General features: G+C 39.4%; 1 pseudogene; it reads right to left on the reverse strand.

Moving 5' to 3' along the window:
* Positions 1 to 13,941: 13,941 nt before the first annotated feature.
* Positions 13,942 to 14,059, reverse strand: LOC126093382 (5S ribosomal RNA; annotated as a pseudogene).
* Positions 14,060 to 14,753: the final 694 nt, after the last annotated feature.

Below are 14,753 nucleotides of genomic sequence, written 5' to 3' on the forward strand. Positions count from 1 at the left end.
ATATGCCAGCCGTTATCCCACAGCACATCGAGGAGCAGGATATCTACGGAAAGCATAACATTTGAAAAGTTGAAACAGTTATTAACGGTAGAAGAATTCCAATGGAGCTGAAGAAAAAGAGTTGCTAAATCTCATGTCTGGGGTGAGGTGTTGTCCCCAAGTGAATCTTATGGAAAGTTAAAAAGAAAGAAGAAAGATATTTAGCCAGTTTTGAAATGTGTCTATGGAGAAGAATACTTAAGGTGAAGTAGAGTGACAGACTTAATAATGAAGAAGTAATGAAGAAAACAGAGAAAGAAAGCAGTAAGAGGAAAAAATCTCGACTGGGATGTATACTGGTACTGTGTAGGAATTCTCTGCAACAAAGAATTATAGAGGAAAAAGTGGAAGGAATGAGAGGAAGAGGTAGGAAAAGACACGGAATGATGGATGACATTAGAACACGATGAACATACAAATATACGTATGAAGGAAGATGCTCAGAACACAACGCAATGAAGAGCAAGATAAATAATGTTGCAAGGATAGACGATATCCAAGAAAAACAAATTAAAAATTTGGAGCTAAAATAAAGTAATGGCTTCGATAAATCTTCAGCAATTGCGTAATAATCGCCCACTTCTCTGAAATCTGTAGGAAATGGAAAGTTACTGGACCCCAAAACCAGTAAAGTTCCCGCTCATTCCTATATGACTCTTGTCCTATGCCTGTGAAATTTGTGAGCGAATTTTACAGCAGCGTCTTTCAAATGCAGTGAATCCCCTTTTCACTGCTCAACAGACCAGTTTCTGCAAAGGAAAATGTGCCACTTTGGAAATATTGAACCTCATATATTCACTTGACAATGGCTCTTAAAATCATAAATCACGCATGCGGCCTAGACGGATCACTCTGCCGCCAACAGTACATCTAATCCCAGATTTATAGTGCAGAAGATCTACACCACAACAAAATACTAGGCAGTGGCCATGGCAGTCTGAGGTGTCCTTGAAACCCGCAGGTCCTTTCTGAAATTCCAGTACGGAAGAATCACGTAGGGGAGAAAGAAACGCTGTACTGTCCCACATACTTTTTCGCAGTACGAAATGACGCCACGGATTCTAAATACGCCGTAGTCGGCCAGGGCAGTGTGTTTGAACACGATGAAGCGAGGCGTCCAAAAGCTCTAGAGAGGCTTGAACAATACGTTGTCCGCAACCAACATAAGCCTCACCTTAAAAAAGTCAAGACTCGTGCGTTTCATGTCTGCAGCAGCCTCGTGGGCCCCATGTCAGATACGCAGTGGTCGGCACAGTGAGCTCGCATTAGGGAGGATGACGGTTCAAATCAGCGTCTCAAACCGCTGTAGGAAAATGCCAAGATGGTTCGTTTGAAGGCGGCTGGCCGGTTTACTTCCCTAACACTGAAAGAAACCGAGCATGTGTGTGTGTTATCGATGGGATGTGGAAAACCTAATCTTCCTTCCTTCCTTGTCAAGGTTAGATGGAGAGGAAGGCTGTTGGAAGACCGTCCTTTAACCAAACGCTTCGATGTTACCTTGGACACAGGCATGACATAAAATTACTATTGCGACAGTATAAAAGTTAAGCTCAGTGTCATAAACAATATCCGCAGAAAAATTATAGAGTCAGATTGGAGTGCAGCAATACAGTGCTTCACATTAGCAGTGCCAACATATTTTTCATAACGGGCATTACCAATAGAGAAGGGAGAGAGAGTACTTTATGTCTACCTTACAAAATACGAATTAAAAAAAAATTGCTAACTGTTGTTGACTTATATTAAGAACATACTTTTCGAAGAGACAGATACTGATGTGTAAATGGGTCCATTTCTTATCACAGCCTTAGCAGTATCAACGCACTTTCAGTAACATGTACTACCGACTAGAGGGGGGGGGGGCAATGTGTGCGTTATTGCCACAATAAAAAATTTAAAAATGCAAAATTTGTTACCTGTTGTTCACTTCTACTCGCAACATACTTTGTAAAGAGATACTGATGTGCATGTAAGGTTCTGAACCCGGAAACACTGAGTATGACAGTCACTCGAATAAGTGACATCTACTGCTAAGTACAAAGATGTGAATTTCTGGGTGAAGTTTAAAAAAACATTCATGGAATGTGGTAAAGCAATTCATTAAAAACAATATTTTTTTTAACTTCTAAAATACCAAAGTAACTGACTAGATTGTATAAAGTAAACCCCTCCCCCCCCCCGCCCTCTTGGTATTGCGAGGGTTAAAATAGAAGCGCATTTTTCTACCTAAAAATACACCTAAAGTATTCAACAGAAAATGTACAGTGCATCTTACCAATTCGCAAGTGGTGTGCTCTAATTTTTCTGACTTTATTCTGATGGATCCTTTGAGTGATACACCGTGGTATCAGCGGAATGATAACACAATTTTCTTCGAATAACGAGTAACCGTCAGGTTTACGCATGATCGAACTCGCCTTTTCTTACATACTTCCCACTTACGTGTCTTGATAGTCTACTTTATACTTTGGTATGGACTGTACTCACCTGTTACGATCCCAGCAGTGCGTTAAGTCACTGAATTCATTCGTTGGACGCTGACACGATGGTCAAGCTAGGCAAGATGGTTATGTATGCAGTCTTTTGTAGCCAGACCCATTTTCCCAGCGTATTAGCTGCTACCTTGTCCGCCCCCGTTAGCTGCATGGTCAGCGCGACAGAATGGCAATCCTAAGGGCTCGGGTTCGATTCCCGGCTGGATTGGCGATTTTCTCCGTTCAAGGACTGGGTGTTGTGTTGTCTTAATCATCATAATTTCATCCCCATCGACGCGCAAGTCACCGAAGTGGCGTAGATCGGAAGACTTGCGCCCGGCAAACGGTCTACCCGACGGGAGGCCCTAGTCACACGGCATCTACATTTAGCAGCTACCTTAGTGCCAGCTGCTTCGCTCGCTAGACAATATTGTGTGCACAGATTTTTTTTTTCTTTAATAGAATTTTTATGTTATTCACAAATTGCAACATCATCTCAGCTATAGAGGCTATAAAGGCAACACCATCTAAGATATAGAGGCATGGTCTTTCCCGAATGCTCTGACAAAAAAGCAAATATGATAGCTCGAGTCGGACTTCGTTCTCTTTGATGTCTTTGATGTCTTGTAATATTTCTAAAGAAACTTCATTTCCTTAACACAAAACTTTTCATCCCCTATTTCATCCTGTTACGGGGTAAATTTCCTAAAAACACTGAAACACGTAATTTTTTTATTTCTAACCTAGTAGTCAAATACCAGTTTTCTTAGATGTAGCTTTAAAAATGCTTTAGCAGCACTTCAATAATGATTTACTATAAAAATCTTTCACCTCCTTACCCCCTTAGTAACTGAATTTTCAAAAACGCTGAAAACTGTTTTTTAAATTTCTCACTGAGTTTCAATATTGCTTTAATAGCCATATATTATTAAAAAACCTTTTATCCCCTTTTTCGCACCCTTAGGAGTGGAATTTTGGACAATCTATTCTTAAACGATGCCTACAGTATAAGATTCATACGTTCGCCAAATATCAAGTTTTCATCCTTGGCGCTCTGGGCCGTACGATGATGAATCAATGAATCTGTCTGGCCCTATTTTGCCCCCGTACGGTTTGAATTTTCAAAAAGCAGTGAAACACGTATGTTTTTATTTCCAACTGAGAAGTCAAATACAAGTTTTCAAAGATGCTTACACAATGAAATATGCTTACACAATGAAATATATTCACAAAACAGCTCACTCAGTATTTCACCGCCTTAGTGGATGAATTTCCGAAAGAAATTCTGAAACAGCTATTTTTTTATTGATAACAGTGGAGTCAAATATCAGTTTCCATAGATGTAGTTTTAAATAAAATTTTATAAGTTGTAAGTAGGCAGTTTAGGTTCTTATATTGGTAACGCCACGTAGCGCTCTGTATGAAAATCACTGGCTGTGCTGTGTGCAGTCTGTGGCTGGTTTGCATTGTTGTTTGCTATTCTAGTGTTGGGCTGTTGGCTGTTAACAGCGCGTAGCGTTGCGCAGTTGGAGGTGAGCCGCCAGCAGTGGTGGATGTGGGGAGAGAGGTGGCGGAGTTATATATATACACTCCTGGAAATTGAAATAAGAACACCGTGAATTCATTGTCCCAGGAAGGGGAAACTTTATTGACACATTCCTGGGGTCAGGTACATCACATGATCACACTGACAGAACCACAGGCACATAGACACAGGCAACAGAGCATGCACAATGTCGGCACTAGTACAGTGTATATCCACCTTTCGCAGCAATGCAGGCTGCTATTCTCCCATGGAGACGATCGTAGAGATGCTGGATGTAGTCTGACACACCGGTGTCAGTGTGTTCTTTTTTCCATTTCCAGGAGTGTATATAATGACTTTTGAACACTATTAAGGTAATTACATTGTTTATTCTTTATCAAAATCTTTCATTTGCTAACTATGCCTGTCAATAGTTAGTGCCTTCAGTAGTTTGAATCTTTTATTTAGCTGGCAGTAGTGGCACTCGCTGTATTGCAGTAGTTCGAGTAACGAACATTTTGTGAGGTAAGTGATTTGTGAAAGGTATAGGTTAATGTTAGTCAGGGCCATTCTTTTGTAGGGATTTTTTAAAGTCAGATTGCGTTGTGCTAAAAATATTGTGTGTCAGTTTAAGCACAGTCATGTATAATTTTTCTAAGGGGACGTTTCATATGTCGACCCTTAGCCGAGGATACCTCACTGGAATCGTCTGATTTTTTTCTTGTAGTTTGTGTAATTAGTGTAGTTATTGTTTATTGCTAGCGCGTAATCATAGAGAGAATTTCCTTTGTAGTTGTAGTGTTTCATTGTTGTACAGTAAAACAATTGTGACATGCATGTAGATTTGCACCAAGTATTTCGCAGCTGCGCTTGCAATTAACTAGATATTATTTTCAGTGCTATGTTAATGTGTTTTCTTATTTTGCTCTTCAAATTGTGCTTTTCTGTGTTATCGTGTGAAATATTGTGACAATAATGGCGTGTGAAAAACGTAACACTAGGCACCAAAGTAAACTGAGAAATAATAGTGACGAAGAGCGTAGCTTATCAGCACCACTGTGTAGTGAATTAACAGACATTCGAAGTAGTAATTTGGTAATTGTGCATAGGGAAATGGAGTGGGCGGCAATTAATGGCGTAGACAGTGAAACAATTAGTGAACAGGGAAGCATTATCGATCGATCGGTCGGCAGCAGCTCGCCTCAGGAATCCTAAATGACAGGACACAATCTCGCAAATACTGTAGATTCAGGTTTTGGGTCCTGACCGTTTTCTCAAATAAGTCAAGACACATTTTCTGCTTGTCAAAATGTGAATGTTGCTGGTGCAAATTCACTGCCGAAAAGCACTGAGGAACATGTTTCAAACACCAGTGCATTGTTATTACAATTAATACAACAAATGGGACAAACACAGCAAATGCTTCAAAAGTTAGACACAATGGAACAAATTCTTCGAAAGTTAGACACAATGGAACAAACTCTTCGAAAGTTAGACACAATGGAACAAAATCTTCAAACGTTAGACATAATGGAACAAAATCTTCAAAGGTTACACACCACGCTTGAACAAACAAGTGAAGATTTAACTACTGAGTTACATAAAATCGAATCGAAATGTCAAAAAGTCTGTAATTACGTAAAAACACAAATTTGTGAGCATTTTCAACCTATTTTTTCGCGGCATGAAAATACATTACAGTATCACGAAGTAGCCATAAAAGAACTGAAAACTATTGTTCATGAAAATCATGAGACCTTGTAAGATAAGATTGACTCAGTTGCATCCACCGATTCGGTTACGCAACTTGCAAAAACTCAGGAAAACTTAAAGGATTCCAACACAAATGGACACTCTGAAACTTGGTTCAGAAAAACACACTGAGGAAATAAGTTCACTATCGGAGAAAGTAGCCGATCTTTCGGATCAGTTCACTAACTTACCTACAAAGGTGGATGATGATCTGAATGACACAAGACCTGTAGCCTTCACTGACACAGAAGAGTACGAACAAATTAGGAAATTCAAACAAAATCAGAATCAAATTAATACGCAACACCAAAGAGAAATCCGGGAAGTACAAGATCAGTTGACACCGGTAATACAAGAATTACATATTTCAAAGGACACTCGCACTCCAATACGGGAAGAGGGACATAGAAATACGGAACAGCCACAAAATAATAACACGAGGTACTTCAGAAATTATGAAAGAAATTGTCAAGGTACACCGAATTTTGAGATGGAACCGCCGAAACTAAGTAACAATGACCAATATGCGACTTGCCGACATGATGATTTTGACTATAAGCTGTTTAGTACTACACGTAAATTCAAAACATTTAAGAATTCCGGCAACGACGTTCATCCACAAACGTGGCTTCATCAATTCTCTCATTGTTTTCCTCCCAACTGGTCATTAGAGCACAGGTTAGAATTTGTGTGTGGCTACTTAGAGAATGAACCAGGTGTAAGAATGCGATCGGTCATTCACGATTGTCACAGTGAAGGAGAATTTTATCATGCCTTCCTTTCAGATATTGGTCTCAAGCTACACAAGACCGAGTAAAACATAGCATCATAATGATGAAACATTTCGAACAATCTGAATTTTCCAGTCTTGTGAAATATTTTGAAGACATGTTGCACAAGAATCAGTACCTGTCAAACCCATACAGCCCCTCAGAACTCATCCGCATTTGCTTAATCAAATTGCATGAACATTTACGACATATTATTTTGGCAGGACGTTGCAAAGACGACATTGAAGCTTTTCAGGGACTCTTACAAGATTTGGAAATCGACACTGACGATCGTGGGACGCGAAAACAGGAAAACAGTCATTACAGGTCACATCAGTCACAATTCTGTGATGACAGAAACAATAACTGGACACGACAAGGCTATTTTTACAACGCAAATCGTGACGAAAACAGACACCACCCATATGACATCCGTTGGCAGAATAATAGTTACAGAGGAAGATCGCATTTCCGTAATAATGACTATCACAGAGACAATCAGAGAAACAGACAATTTGGGAACCAAAACAATTATTATCAAGGGAGACAGAATAATTTCAGATGCAACAGTTCAGCATGCAGTTACGATTCAGGGAGAAATTCTCCACCACGTGACGACAAGAAATTAATTACAGAAATTACCGACTTGATGACAGACGATATAATCATAACGACAGACCTTTATTTCATGAGAACTGGCGGGATTAAAACAGGACAGGGCCCTCTCGACAAGGTGAATTTGTAGAAGTTAGGTCTCCTAATCCCAATAACGTTGCGCGCCAATGAAGAGACAGACAATGACTCGCACCGCAGGCAGCCTCGTGCGCCAGCTGGCTTAGAGAAAAATAACATAGACGCTAACATTGATAAAAATTCCAGTATTCCTTACCGACGTAAGGATAAGATAATTGCGTTGAAGTTGAAACTCTGTGTACTAGGAAGAGTAAAGGATTGCACCACATTTCACATGTAAAACTGTTTATTGAGAGATAATCTGCTTTTTAACTTAGTCTTTGCCATAACATTTTTCACTTCACGCTACTAGCACAATTTGTCACACTGTGAAACTGTTAACATGTAACAACGTTTTGAAGTTAACTATCCAGTCTAGAACCTAGGGAACATATTTAGACAGTATTTACTAGTGCATTGTTATAGTGAACAGACGACACAGAGTTATTTTGTGTGTACATTCTTGCTTGTTAGTTGCACGATTACGTAACGACTATAAGGCTCACATACTTAGAACATATACCAGTACCGCTAATGAGATATTACTGCAACATTTTGGTTTACTTGAAAATACATTATGGATTCAAAGTGCTTTCTCAGAGATACGAGATGACACAGTGGTTAGTTTATTTGACAGCTACACGATTATATCACGACGCTACTAATGTGTGACACAATTTACATGGTTGCTTTTGCGGTGTATCTGTTTTATATCTGCACAGATTTTCTCAATACTTCCGGAAAGGAATATATGTTTTAGTAGTAACTTTTGTGGTATAGCTACAATGAGACGGCCTTTCTGTAGCACAATAATACGTTACAGTACAGTACTTTCTTCATCATGGCAATAAGCATAAAAACTACGATATCTATACGCAAAGCATTTCACTTTTGTTTATGATGAGGTGAGTACATTGACTTCAGCAGAACTTTGCTTACAGAGGACGATATCTACGACACTTCCACAGAATTATCTTAAAGCAAGACGCACATTTAGCGCTACAGGACACGCATTTGACTGATTAAATTTGTACTTAAAACATTTATTTTTAGAGATTTTTGAATTACAAAGAAAGTTTTCCGTGATATATTTCATTCCATTGCTGTAATCTTTAACACCTGAGGGTATAATTACATTAATCCTCAGGGGGGTACACGCTTACTTTGTGTACCATGTGTTTGGCAAGCACAAGGAGCCCTAGTTAATATGGTATTTGCTTATACAATTTTACACATCGGTACCATATTTCTCTAACACATAAATTACACAGCTATCTGACCATTTAACTGAGAGACAAACTTTTTTTTTTACTAAATCAGTGACACATGTTTACGCACTTGGATAACTTCACATTTATGAAACTGTATTTTGTCTGTACTTTGCGAACTGTTCATATTTTCTCGGAACCATTGTGGTACTATGAGAGCTTTGAATGATGTATTTGGTATGGGCTCATGATTTTTAAAGTACGTTTAAGGTAGATGACACTATTGAAATGAGCAGAGAATATTCTTTAGGTTTTGAAATTATTGCAGAAAGCTACGACGATTTTGAGATTTGGACTGAGTTTTTATGATATTATTATGATGACAATGTGTATTATGCTGTTGAGGTATGTTTATGATCAATAAGCTGATGCACCCGCATCTCGTGGTCGTGCGGTACCGTTCTCACTTCCCACGCCCGGGTTCGATTCCCGACGAGGTCAGGGATTTTCTCTGCCTCGTGATGGCTGGGTGTTGTGTGCTGTCCTTAGGTTAGTTAGGTTAAGGTAGTTCTAAGTTCTAGGGGACTGATGACCATAGATGTTAAGTCCCATAGTGCTCAGAGCCAATAAGCTGATGCTATATGAGGAATTTGATTATGCTATGTATTTATTATGATGAAATATTGAAGAAGTGTCGACGAATATGTATATGTGTAATAAGGTGAGGAATAATGAGTAGTGGTTAGGGACTCTGGTTTGTGAAAAAGGATGTTGGAAACCAAGAATCGTACTTTAAGAGTTATGAAATGTGCGTATATGTGTGATTCTATCACAATGCCAGTGAAAATTTTTTGGACGTTATTATATTTATAGGATTTTGTTTCTACACATTCGTAATGCAAATTCTCGACCTGTGAAAATTTTTTTATATGCGACTGTCACTGTAGCGAAAACTGCTGTCGTAAATATTTCGGTAAGAAAGGTAAGTGACTTTGATGTAATGCGTTTTGGGCGCCCAGCTGAGAGAAAGTCGTCTGAAAAAAGAAAGCCATTAGGTGGAAAAAAAGAGGCTATTATCCTCGCTATTGACATTTCTTTATAGAAAGCATCGCAAATACAACACGCTCAAACTTGAAAATATATGATTACACTGTGGAGCTCTTAATTTATGATATTTACTAAAATCCCTGATGAAATGATGAGAAACATTTTACATCTATTGTCTTTCTAGTTGAGAGGATTTTTTTTTCCTTTGGAGACGCCATTTGCCTAGTGAATGACGTTTCATATGTTGCTTTATATATACATATATATATATTTGCTCATTTCTTTTAATATCTAGTTTCTAGCTGCACTGCAGCATTGGTTAAAATAAAATTTAATAGATGTACTAATATAGATATTTTATGCCTACAGATCCAGTAAATAACCATTTTATGATCTACTTCCAAAAAAAAACGAGGGAGCACAAAAAGACATTTCCCTTCACAGGAATTGCATACATAATTTTTGACAATGACTGGGTAACTTGTTTTGTAGATAAATCAAGGTGATGTATCACTCTAGTGTTAAGATGTGACATAGGTATTAAACATGGCCATTTTTACTGTAATATTTTTTTTCTTGAGCATTGTCATGTTTAGGTATAAGTTATTGCATTTGCTGCTGCTGCTTGCCAGGCATAGTGCTACTAAATTTGACTTTCTATTACTCTGTTAAGCCAGTTTTACTACTGATTTATTTTTATTGTTTGCTGCACTTTGTCTTATATTAGTGGTAATATTGCAATTGCTCCGCTAATTTAGATTTACTGCTGCTAGCTTTGCCAATTTGCATTTTTTCATTGCTGTTTGTGTTAATTGTTTTGTGTTGCTGCATTGCCTCGTCCCCTAGTTTATGCATATGAGCTCAGTAGATTTAAGTTAGCTTAAGATAGGGTGGGCTATATAAGAGAACGAGTTGTGATGAACTGGAAGAAATGCATTGAGAAGCTATAAGAAAATGGTTTGGCCAAAAAAGGATTTTGAAAGAGGATGAATAGTATACAGAAAGTAGGCTTAGATAGGACTTTTTGGGAATAATGATGAACGAAGGGAGATCTCCATGCAAAATACTGCAGTAAAACAAACCCTGTCCTTTCCTTATGTGTTATCCCTCTATGTGTTTGTGTACCCTTGTTTATTTGTGTTCTTCCTGTCTTTATGTGTTAAGTTAATAAGATTTATGTTGTAGAAGTTTTCTAGTACTAAGCTACATTCACTATGATGAGGAATACTGTTATCCTCAAATATAATTTGCATTTATAATATGTTGTTTTCTTCGTAAAGATGTTTAGACATTATTTATTCTGTTCTGTTCTAATGCTCATGTGTGAAGTTGATGTTTCAAAAGTTATTCTGATCTTTTATGTATTTACTTATGTCATAATTCCTGTAACACTGATGTGTATGTTAGTTCTATTCTTTTGTAAAGCCTGTATTACTACAAATGTTATCTGTATTGTTATGTTCTTTAATGATGTATTTTGTACCGTTGTTATTGTATTCTGATGTTATAAAATTGTAATGGACACTAGTTCAGCAAATTAAGTAACTTGTGACCATACATTTCACTGCACACGTTTCTGTTGGTCATAGTACATGCACAATAGATGAGAAGTTGGGACTGTTAGTGTTTGCACGTGTGTTGATAATTCAGCAAAGGACTGGTTAACACCATTGCTGATTCTAAGGACATGCCAAAAAGTTTTTGAGTGCACAAGTGGTTGTTTATGGACTTACTATATTGTCCGCAAGAGTCTTCGATGGTGATTGTGCACCTGTACAGTCGCAAAAGATGGCTGCTGGCCGTCTCTACAAGGACTGCAGTGCGTCTGCACCTTTGATGACCCACCAGTACCATTATCTCTACAAGGACTGCAGTGGGTCTGCATCTTTGATGGCCCACCAATACCATAATCTCTACCAGGACTGCAGTGGGTCTGTTCTGTGATGACCTACCTACCAATATTCTTCAAAACTTCGACTGACTCTGCTGTGGGTTTCCTCTCTTGTGGACCATTAGCTGTCTGCATGTCAAGAGTCAGTATCTTTCCGTTGGAAGGACAACACTACTTCTTCAAGACTGCATGGAAATCCACTACTTCCTTGTGCATTTTCTTTTACTGCACGGACTTTGAGAAAATCACTGCAATTTTACTGTGATGAACGATCAGGACTGTCTTTATGGACTGTGAGAAAGTTTTAGCTTTTGACCAACATTGTATAAATACGTGTGTGCATTTGATTTCTTTGTTATTGTAATGATGAAAATTTTTTTCAAATCTGTATTGGCCACTGCCCAAAACAATTTGTAAATTTTTTTGTGGGGAGCATGGGGGCTATGTAAGTAGGCTGTTTAGGTTTTTATATTGGTAACGCCACGTAGCGCACTGTATGAAAATCACTGTCTGTGCTGTGTGCAGTCTGTGACTGGTTTGCATTGTTGTTTGCTATTGTAGTGTTGGGCAGCTGGATGTTAACAGCGCGTAGCGTTGCGCAGTTGGAGGTGAGCCGCCAGCAGTAGTGGATGTGGGGAGAGAGATGGCGGAGTTTTGAGAGCGGATGATCTGGACGTGTGTTCATCAGAGACAGTACATTTGTAAGACTGGATGTCATGAACTGATATATTATGACTTTTGAACACTATTAAGGTAAATACATTGTTTTTTCTCTATCAAAATCTTTCATTTGCTAACTATGCCTGTCAGTAGTTAGTGCCTTCAGTAGTTTGAATCTTTTATTTAGCTTGCAGTAGTGGCGCTCGCTGTATTGCAGTAGTTCGAGTAACGAACATTTTGTGAGGTAAGTGATTTGTGAAAGGTATAGGTTAATGTTAGTCAGGGCCATTCTTTTGTAGGGATTTTTTAAAGTCAGATTGCGTTACGCTAAAAATATTGTGTGTCAGATTAGTGTTAATCAGAATAGGTAAAGAGCGAAATGTCTGAGTACGTTCAGTTTTGCTCAGCTGTTTGAAAATCAAATAATGTAAGAGGTTTATCAGCACAGTAATTCAATAATTTTTCTAAGGGGACGTTTCAAAGTTCTATAATAATAATTTATTTAGGTAAAAATTTCACCAACTATTCACGACCAAAGGGGTTATATTTACAAAATGCTGAAACACGCATTTCTTTATTTATGACCGAGGAACCAAATACCAATTTTCGTAGGAATAGTTTCAAAATGGCCTTAACAGCGATATATTTTCACAAAGCATTTCACGCCCTTACGGGCGGAATTACGAAACATCACTTCTTAAACAACGCCTACAGTCTAAGATTAACGGCATCTGCAAAATTTCAACATTATATCCATAATGGGTTGGACAGGGTCATGATGAGTAAGTGAGTGAATCAGTCAGTCGGGACATTGCCTTCTATGCGTATACAGAGATTAATAGCAGCCCTAAATTTGTTTTTCCTACATCAACTGCAGACTCAACGACATTACTTTTCGCTCCGTTTCTGACACAGAACTGGACTCACGGAATACTAGGCAAAACCTTCATAAATAACACATTGATTTACGAGGGTGAGTCAAATGAAAACCTTAAATTTGAAATAACAAATCGAAATTTCGCACCATCATCCTGTAAGTTGGTAAGCGTGCTACAAACAGCGTGCAGAATGGCCTATAGGTGGCAGCACAGTGCAGATGCATCCACACCGTCGCAGTATCAGTATAAAGATGGCCGCCGCACTTGCGACTTGCACCAGGGAAGAACAGCGTTCTGTTATTCGGTTTTTGCGTAGTGAAGGTGTGAAACCTAGTGAAATTCATCTACGAGTGAAGGTTCAGTACGGTGATGCATGTTTGTCACAGCAGCAAGTCTACGAATGGTGTGACTTCAGTGGAAGATGCTCCTCGTCCAGGTCAGGTACAAGGAGTTGTGACTCTACAGAACATTGCAGCAGTTGAAACCATAGTGAAAGAAAACTGCCGAGTGACACTGAATGATATTGCAGCATGTTTACAGATTAGTCATGCATCAGCACACCACATTGTGCATGATGTGCTCCAGTTTCACAAAGTGTCTGCAAGGTGGGTGCCACGGCAGCTAACTCCTGAAATGAGAGAACGACGTGTTGATGCTTGTGAAGAACTCCTGCGGCGCTTTGAACGAGAAGGTGATGGCTTCCTTGCAAGAATCGTTACTGGCGACGAAACCTGGGTTCACTTCAATCAACCGAAAACGAAGAGCACTCCGTCAGAAGGCCACGAGTGGCTTGCCGGGACCATCCGACCGCCGTGTCATCCTCAGTGGAGGATGCGGAAAGGAGAGGCGTGTGGTCAGCACACCACTCTCCCGGTCGTTATGATGGTATTCTTGAACGAAGCCGCTACTATTCGGTCTAGTAGCTCCTCAATTTGGCATCATGAGGCTGAGTGCACCCCGAAAAATAGCAACAGCGCATGGCGGCCTGGATGGTCACCCATCCAAGTGCCGACCACGCCCGACAGCGCTTAACTTCGGTGATCTCACGGGAACCGGTGTCTCCACCGCGGCAAGGCCGTTGCCGGAAACCAAGAGAGCGAGCAAGGAATGGCACCAGTCCTCATCACCAAACCCAAAGAAGTTTCGAACAGAACCTTCAGTAGGAAAGGTTATGCTGACTCTTTTGGGAGGAAAAAGGCGTGATTTTGGAGCATTATATGTCTAGAGGTACCACTGTCACGAGTGCATCATACGCAGATCTCCTAAAAAATCATCTGTGGCCTGCAATCAAATCAGATCGACGTGGATTGCTGTCAGCAGGTGTCCTTGTGCAACATGACAATGCAAGGCCCCACACTGCCAGTACAACAGTTGCAACACTCACAGACCTGTATTTTGAGTGTCTTCCTCTTGCACCATACTTGCCAGACCTTGCCCCAAGTGATTTCCATGTGTTTGGACCACTCAAAGACGCAATGGGAGGAAATAAGTTCCGTTGTGATGAAGAGGTACGCCACGCGGTGAACGAGTGGTTGCGCGGACTACCATAAGAATTTTTTTCTAAAGTAATTTATGCACTTTGTAAGCGCTGGACGACTTGCACTGAGCGTGGGGGAGATTATGTTCAATGTGATACAACTTTGTACCACTTCTGCGTAATAAATAATATTTAAAAAATATTTAAGGTTTTCATTTGACTCACCTTCGTATATAACAACAGGCACCAGGATACGGAGTCAAAATAACTACCACACGACACCAAGTGATGTGCACACTA

Source organism: Schistocerca cancellata, chromosome 7 (genome assembly GCF_023864275.1).
Source record: "Schistocerca cancellata isolate TAMUIC-IGC-003103 chromosome 7, iqSchCanc2.1, whole genome shotgun sequence".
NCBI lineage: Eukaryota > Metazoa > Arthropoda > Insecta > Orthoptera > Acrididae > Schistocerca > Schistocerca cancellata.